We start from the raw sequence: 8993 nt of genomic DNA, 5'->3' as shown, positions 1-8993 counted from the left end.
TGTACGCAAATGGCTTTACCCCCTTGGTTAGTACTCTTAGGTTCCAAATAAACGGGGGGGGGGTTGGAAAATTTTCTAGATTTTAATAAATGGGGGGGGCTAATTGCCGGGGGGTTGGAAATTGTACTTCTGAAACCCAAAAATAAGGTAAAATTAGGCTAAAATCAGGCTATTTAGAGCAAAATGAGGGGCCTTCTCTATGACAGCTGAAAATATTCTTAGAGATTAATAAACGGGGGGGTCCTAGTAAGGTCTGTGGGGTTGGAAAATTTTCGAAAAATTAACAAGCGGGGGGTGTTTATTTGGAACCTAAGAGTACGTACCTTTTTCATTCACCCCCCCCCCCCCCACAAGGCTGAAAAACATTTCATTTCTAATTGCCAGACCACGGTCGGACCTATTTTTCTTTTAGGAAACTCAATGTTTAGGAACTTTTTTTTCTCCTTGGAGGATGAGTATAAAAAGCGTAAAAGTTGTCCCCTTTTTCTTTTAGAGAGAGAAACAGCTGATATTTCGTAAGGAACAAGCGAACAATAATTCTCTATTTATTCTCTTTCAAACGATTTTACAAGCGAAAAAGGCTTTTCTGCGTACGTACATTTCTTTCGACCCCCCCCCCACCCCCCGGTACGCAAGCATACGCTCTTGAGAAGACACCCCCTTCCCCTCGTACTATGTGGACGGCCCCTAAGAACATAAAAAATATTGATCTGATTTTTCGGCTAGAGTATAAAGTTTCGGTAAAACTTTTGGTCGGGGACAACAAAAGATTTAGTCATTACAATACTATCCATTTGAATAATGAGATTTCCATTTATTTATCTCTAAGTCTCTTTGTTTCTATAGATTGTGCTTGATCAACACTTTCTACTCTTTTGGTTAGATGTCGGGTGACTCGAGTAATACATAGGGCTTGCCTACTCGTGGCCGCACCTACCATTCGACAGAAAATGACTGAACACGAATGACGTCGATGACGTCATAATAAAAACTAAAAATTGAATTTCTCGAGAATGGTTTATCCAATTGTCCACTAAAGTCGATCATTTGAAAGTTTTTATGACGTCATTATCAGTTTTTGCGGTTTTTTGCGAAAATCAGTGAAAAAGTAATTAGGTTACACATCAGGTTAGAAACTACATCATAATACCCTTCATGTTCAGTCATTTGTTTGGTCGTTTTCTGTCGGCTTGAGAGACTTTTTCCTAAATTTTGGTCCAAATTTTGGTTTGATTTTCACCAAATTTTGGTCAAAATTTTTGGAAATCGTGACCCTTTGAGAGAGAAATTTATTTTCGTGATTTTGGGACCCTTTCAGAGACTAACTTTTGAATTTGTACCCCTTTGAGAGACTTTTGAGGAATGAGAAAAGGTACCCTTATGGCTCGCACATACCCGGCACCCATTTTGCCTACGGGGGTCACTGAACTCTGTAATATTTATAGAAAAAAGTTATTGGATTTTTTGTGAAGCTAATTGGAACAAAAATTAGCGGATTTTTACTGCAAGAAGGAGCCTTCCACTTTTATACAGGGAGGTAACGTAAAAACGAGAAAATCCGGGGGTAAAAAGTATAAAATCACAATTAAAATTCAGGATTTCGATATTGAATGTCCATTTTGATTCATTTCGGTGCTAAAAATGGTGTCTCGTGATACTGAATCTAAAAGTTTACAATTTTTCAAATTTGTGGCTCAAAAATTAAGAAATTTCAATTTTAAGGCAACTGATGACGTCATAAAATTGTTTTTTGCAATAACTCTTGATATACTTTGATTGCAAAGCTAAAATTTTGCACACTGAAAGGTATTGTGGTAAACTAGAGTTTGAAATTTTTTTTTTTAAAGAAAATCGATGACGTCAGCATTTTATTGAAAAAATTCGATTTTTGCTTATTCCTGCTGACATCAGCAGAAAAAGGGGAAATTTTTTATTTAAAAATTTTCTTTACCTGAATATCTTTCAGTGTGCCAAATCTTATTGCCTAAAGTGCCTAACTTACCGGAGATGTGTCAATCTAATCACTGTAGAAAGAATCAAAGATGAAGAGCAAATACTACCTTATTAATGTCTAGCAGACTGTATCAGTATGCAGTTTACTATTTGCGAATATTCCCCAGAAACCTCCAAGTGTAATTGAAGTGGAGTTTCTTTCGAAAGAAATCTTTTACATGATATCCCCAAATGTATAACAGTAATTACTAAACTTTTAATTATGGAAATGTCACTTTAATTGAATCGAAATAATAGACAGACTTTATGTTATGATTCTCTATCACATTCACAACCTCGTTCCCTGCGCATTATCAGCTTTTTGATGCTTACTGATAGCGCTAGATAATACCCTGGCATTGGCTGGTTTTCGAACGCGTAAGATTACGTAGTTCAAAAACAAAACGTCAGATTTCATTCTCATTGCTCTCAAAAAATTAGGATTAGAGATATATTGCAAGTATAGGTGATTTCAGTACCTAACTCGAGATATTGAGCTTCAAAAAGCGCAAAAACTGGACAAAATAGCTGTTTCTGGCTGAAAAACACGGTTTTCAAGGGTTAATATCTTGAGTTAGGTACAGAAATCACCTATACTTGCAATATATCTCTAATCAACGGATTAGAATAGGTGGATTAACTTCTCTCGTTGCTCCCAAGAGAGATCCATTGTCTTCTCATTGTTACAAGAAAAATCTGTAAATGACTCTGCGCACTCCTCGTTTAGTTTTTTCATTGTTTTTATAAGAACAATTTTCCAATTTATACAGTTTCGAAAACGAATTTGTCCTATGATTCGATCAATTTTGATGATTTTGCAAATATTTTAAATCCTGCACTTAAGTTTTAGCATCAACAAACGCTAGACCAGTTTTAATGTAAATTTTTAATCTTTTGTCAATGGCAATCTTCAGATAAGTGAAAATTAACGTATGGTCTATAACTAAGAAACTATCGATGGGTCACGAATGGGTTGCATACTGGTGAAAGAAGACTGTATTTAGAATTAGGAAAATAAATTTCAAATTATTTGGCTAATTTCTGCATTGGATAGAAAGGGCTAAAAAAGTGCATTTTCTTATTTAAAATGTACCACGTGATACGTAATGACCAATGAAAATGTTGAAAGTAATGATTTTTTACAACTTTTTTACAACTTATCAAGTTTTAATTGCTAGCAAACTCGTAAAAAAGTTTTATAACCTAACGAGGAGTGTTTTCTATGAGTTCTTAATCCACCTATTCTAATCCGTTGCTCTAATCTTATTTTTTTGAGAGCTTTCCAAAAATATACAACAGGTCTCCGTTTTCTCGAGTTAAAATTTTTATTAATTTTTAACCCTGAGAGACCGTCATATTTGTCCGAAAATCACACCAAAGTGTCCGAAAAAAAATTGGAAACATATTAATTTCGATTCCCCTACCCCTTAGCTTTCCAAAAATGTATAACAAGTGCTTCTAACAAAACAGTCAAGCGATTCCAAAAAATCGAACAAAATTCCCCCTACTATGGTGCATATCATGAATATGAGGCCCGTCAGTCATCTTTCAAATCACACAGTGACGCAAAAAAAATTCCAAATCATACGTTATCACGTAATCAATTTCCTTTCTATCACGTAATCACGCATTTTAAAAATCATGAACTTGGAAAAAGGTCAATTACGTCATTTACGAAAACCGCTGGGAAGGCCTGTTATATTCACTTACACTCTTTTTTATAAGCATGCGAGAAAATCGGGTCGAGGCTCAAAAAACTCTTATCAAAATCTCATTTTCAGCCTTAATTTTGTTGATTTTCTCTGGGTTCATTCAAATTTCTAACTTTTAAGTCAGAACATTGATTCGGCTCAAAAAATTACAGTTTTTTTGTAATGCTTTATAAGTAACCCTGAAAAGGTCAGCGATTTAGAAAAGCTGCACCAAGTTTTTTTGCATTTCAGCTTGGAGGTATATGGTGGCCGAGTTTGAGCCTATAAGTATACTTAAACGTTATGGTTATGCCAAGGACAAAATCAGCATGTCTTTTGGGTATTTCCCTCATTTTTTGTCCCATCATGAATCCAAAAAAATAAACCATGGGACACTTTTTTCCTTGTGTTGGTGGCATAGAGCAGGTTGCATTGTACCAACACGAAAAAAAACTTCTCGTGTTCCCAAGCCTTTAGTTTTGTCGTTGTGTTGATTCGCCAGTTACAGGTTTTTTATAAGCATGAGGCTTAAAAAACATAGGCTCAGTTTTTTTGTACCTAAACAATGGCTCTTTTGTTTAACAACAATAGTATGCTATAGCATAATGCGAGTCTGGTATAGGTCATATTTCGCGATTGAGATCATTTTCTGTTCACAATATGGCATATTTTGCCCTTAAAAGGTAATTTTTTAAATTTTGAAATTCTTTGTGTTTCGTTGTTCCACGAAAAATTCTTTCCCTTAGGGCCCTTAAGGTAGTAACGCATGCAAAAATTAGTAAATCTTTTTGAATTTTTTTCCTGATTTGAGATTTCTTTCTCCTATGCAACCTTTTAGTCTTTCAGTGACAATCAAGATGTTCTTGGCTATAAAGTAGAGCATACTAAAATTTTGACATTTCTGAAGATTGCCAATGCGAAGTTTAATCTATTTTTAAAAGTGAAAAAAAACACACTTGAATTCATGGGGGAATTGTAATCACCTTGGTAATTGGTTTAAAACGAGCCTTTGAACTCGAAATCATTTATGAAAATGCCTTTTTTTTAATTACACGTTGTTTTTTTTAAGAAACTAGTTTTACCAAGCAGCCTCAATGGTTCTTAGGAAATCGGCCTTTTGAGCCTTAAATGTTTCTTACATGTTTCTAAACTTTTTGACATAATCAGTCTATTCTTCATGCAAAGAAAAAAAACATTTGTTTTGATTGGAAGGTTCTCGTTCTCAACCTCAGCATGTTTCTTACTGTAGATGTTTCTTAGTTTTTAGGCATTCTGAGCTTCGTGTTTCTTAAAAAAAACGTGTATGACTGAAAATTTTTCAGACTCCAAAGCTCATCCGAGCATCCGTACCAATTCTGAAAGGGAAATTATCGTTGATAAGCATTTTGTTATTTCAAGTCTTGAGAACATTATTCATACTTAAATTTATACAATTGCAATGAAATCATAAAACAACACATTTCATTTTTATATGTACATCAAACAACAAGCTAGCTTATAATATAAAACTTTCCACTTGATATTTTCATAAGTTTTAAAGATTTCATTTCAAAATATAAAAATACGAACTGACGAACAAATATAATATGATTTTATCTAACACTCACAAATTATCATTTATGCATGTACAATAAAATTAAAAAGTGTGTTAGGCATTTCAGTCAAAAAAACCTTCATGTAGTACCGTAACTTGGTCTAATGTCGACAATCCTCCTCTAATTCCGACACCCTTTTTATCAGCTGAAATTTATAGAAAGGTTGAAACTTGTTTTCTTTGCTTAGTGGTCAGAGAGGAATAATCCTTTTTCAATCAGTGATTCAAGCCTTCATATTATTCCATTCTCTAAAGAAGGGAGTCAGAATTAGACGAGGGATGTTGATATTAGACCAACTTATGGTAGAAGCAAAAAAAGCAGATGATATTATTTCGATTCTTGGCAAAAACATCTGATTTCAAATTATTGCACACGTCATTTTAGATTTTTATGACCATAATTTCCAGAAAATATTTACAAAAAATGAAGAGGAATACATATATAAATAAGATTATGCTAATGTGATCAAGAAACAGTTGATCTTTGTTTTAAGTTACTTTCTGTGCCATTATCTCTTAACGGTTGATTGTTAGAGATGTCATCAAATTTCTGATCATTTGATTGGTCTGCTGCATCTTCTTTGAGTGGTTTATGTTTTGGTTCTCCGCGAAATGGACATGCTGACGCAGCAGCTCCCGTTTGAACAGCTTGCCTTGATGACCTTGAAAAGAAGGCGCTGATCTTTCGGGAGACATATGCTCCAGCTAAAGGTTGAAAAAATAGGAAGTTGATAAAAATTGACCGTCAGTCAAACATGGTTTTTTTTCCTATCTACGATTTCGTGTTTCCGGGGGTTTTATTGTTTGGAATTGATTAAAGCCATATGAAATCTTTATATATCCATGTCCCCCGCAAAGACATAGTGTCCTCCCCCCCTGGATTCAGGGGGAATGGGTTTTGAGGTCAAAAGGACGTATAGAGGGGAAAGAATTTTTTTTGAAGCCAGGGTGGGGAAAAACGAGGGGGGGAATGGAAAATTTTCATTCTAGGCATGGGGGGAACTCACCAAAATCAATTCAAAATTGAAAAACATCTGGTTTTATGAGATGATAATAATAGCATAATGCTTAGTTTTATTAATACATGTTTTTTTTATAAGCATAATGCTTATAAGCATATGAAGGCTCAGATTTGCAGATTTCCTAAGCATAACATAAGCATATACGCTAGCCTGAAATAGTTTTCAAGTAGTCAATCTCTTTCTATTCAAAAAGGTTTGCAAGTGGTCAAGTAAAAAAAGACATTCCACGGCTAGCCACATTCCACTGCTCAAAAATTTAATGCTTTTTGAATTGAATATTAACAAAATTTTAAAGATTTTACTAAAAAATTTGATTGGGTGAATCAAAAGCATAATAATTCTTAAGCATATAATAAGCATATTCTATGTCTGGATGCTTTGAAAGCTTAAGCATACTCGAGCCTGACCAAGGGGCATACACTTGCTTATAAAAAAAAAAACATGTATTATTATGGTTTAAAACAACCATCCTTTCCATTTTATCTTGAATTAGAACTACCTTAGGGAAAACAATAAGCGTTAAGTTCATCAAATTACAGCTTTTTAATTTTTTGCTTGAGGGGGGGGGGACAGAGAAATTTTTGGAGGCAGGGTGGGGAAAAATGAGGGGGGGAATGGAAAATTTTCATTCTAGGCATGGGGGGAAGAGACCCTGAAGGACACTATGAAAGATCCGACCATAAAATGCTAAGTCATCATAACAAATAAAAAATCGAGATTCAAATTTTATCGGGCCTATTATCAAGAATTCACATAATTAGTATAATTCTCTAAACAAAAATTTTTAAACAAAAGATTTTAACAAAGAAACTTTTCACAAATGAAATGAGAGGGGAAGAATTTGCAAAACAAACAAAACTCTCTACTCCTTATTGATTTAAGCTTTCTTTTAAATGCTACAATATAAAAGACTATTAAATAAAAACCGGAAGGGTGAGGGTGATATCTTCGGTTGTTTTGGAAGAAAAAAGTAATGTTTAAAAGAATAGTCGTGTGCGTGTGTGTGAGAGAATGCTTTCAAAATAGACGATGATTTATCGTTTAGTCAGGTCAGTATGCTGACTCAGCAGACCATGGTTGGATCTTTGCGGGGGACCTCGAATACCCCTCAAAAAGCCATATACATTCTTTAACTAACAGTTAGGTAAGGTCAGGGTTGCTAGTAACGGCTTGTCACTGTGTCGGGTGCATACTCGGCGCTTTGGGGTACTTTTGCCCATATTTAAATAGACTTTTTTTCAAAGAGGCCACCCTGTTGAATAATTATGTAGTCCAGCAGAAAAACAATTGATAAAACCATGCATAACTATTACAATATGCAGGATACCGTAATTATGCATGGCTCTATCATTGTTTTTATGGCTGGACTACATAATTATTCAACAGGACGTCCTCTTTGAAGAAAGGTCTATAATTATGTAGTCCAGCAGAAAAACAATGATAAAACCATGCATAATTATTACAATATGCATGATACAGTAATTATGCATGGCTCTATCATCGTTTTATGGCTGGACTACATAATTATTCAACAGGACGTCCTCTTTGAAAAAAGGTCTATAAGGCGGCAATCAGAAATATCTTTGTTTCGCCTCGCCTGACCGACACTCGAAAATTGAGTAGAATTGAGTCAGTGAGTCGGTAAATTTGTTAGTATTTTTCTGTATACAGTCGGGTGTTTAAGATAAAAACTGCAATTATTGCTCTTTTCGGAAATTATTGCCGAAAACGGCAATTTTTTTAACGATGAAATGCTGAATCAGCAGAAAAATAAAAAAGTAAATAAATGAAAATTGCCATTTTCGGCAATTATTGCCGTTTTTGCAAATAAAGTTGATTTAATTATTGAACACGTGGTGTTTGACACCCTCGCTATAAGTAGGCCCACTGTGCCTCGTTTAGTTTTGTTTTCAACTGGTTTTTGTTGGAAATGCAGATAGCAAAATCGAGTCATATGTAAACAAATTTACACAACGGGGGTTTTGTTATCTCTTTCTGGCTGTGTTTCGGCATCGATGCAGGATCTTCTAACTTATTATTTTAGAACTTTTCATGTTATTGAGCAACGAAAAATTTAAAAAATCACTTTTAAAAATCCGAAAAACCTTTTTCTTGATGCAATTTTACTATTTTCAAACACCTCTGACATCTTTGCCCTTAAAAGGACAACATATTTTGCTGATTCAGCATTTCATCGTTAAAAAAATTGCCGTTTTCGGCAATAATTTCCGAAAAGAGCAATAATTGCAGTTTTTATCTTAAACACCCGACTGGTATATAATGACCTTTCCTTCGTTCAAAAGTTTTATTATTGCTGATTTTTTGAGAGCGATTTCTAGCGCATTCGCAGCATTTTGACTTTTTTTATCATTACATGCGCCATTTTGGGGTCGGAGATCACAGTGTTTGGTCATAATTTTACCGGTCGGTCGGTTCAGTGTCCAGTGTTCTGAAAGTCTGAAAGTTTCAAGAATAGTTTGGAAGAGCAGAAAGAAAAAATAAAGCTGAAACCACACACCTTTAAGGAAAAAAAACTCACCATCAATGATTAGTCACACCATGTTGAAGTATTGAACTTTTGTTGTTTAGAGAAGATTGATAAAACGAAGAAAATTGAGGCTTTTTTGCTGTTCTTCCTTTTCTTTACGATCCGATTGTTTTTTGCATAACTTTTAATATAGACTCGTACTTCGT

General features: G+C 34.5%; 1 long non-coding RNA gene across 1 annotated transcript; it reads right to left on the bottom strand.

Moving 5' to 3' along the window:
* Positions 1-5050: 5050 nt before the first annotated feature.
* On the bottom strand, positions 5051-8993 carry LOC136801187 (uncharacterized). The gene is made up of 2 exons (XR_010845814.1): positions 8839-8993; positions 5051-5982 (listed from the first exon to the last, which is right to left on the bottom strand). It is a non-coding gene; the product is annotated as an uncharacterized lncRNA (long non-coding RNA).

The sequence above is a fragment of the Clytia hemisphaerica genome, unplaced genomic scaffold (genome assembly GCF_902728285.1).
Source record: "Clytia hemisphaerica strain Z4C2 unplaced genomic scaffold, Clytia hemisphaerica genome assembly, whole genome shotgun sequence".
Taxonomy (NCBI): domain Eukaryota; kingdom Metazoa; phylum Cnidaria; class Hydrozoa; order Leptothecata; family Clytiidae; genus Clytia; species Clytia hemisphaerica.
Note: the sequence above shows the minus strand (reverse complement) of the source record. Positions and strands in the feature narration are given on the sequence as shown.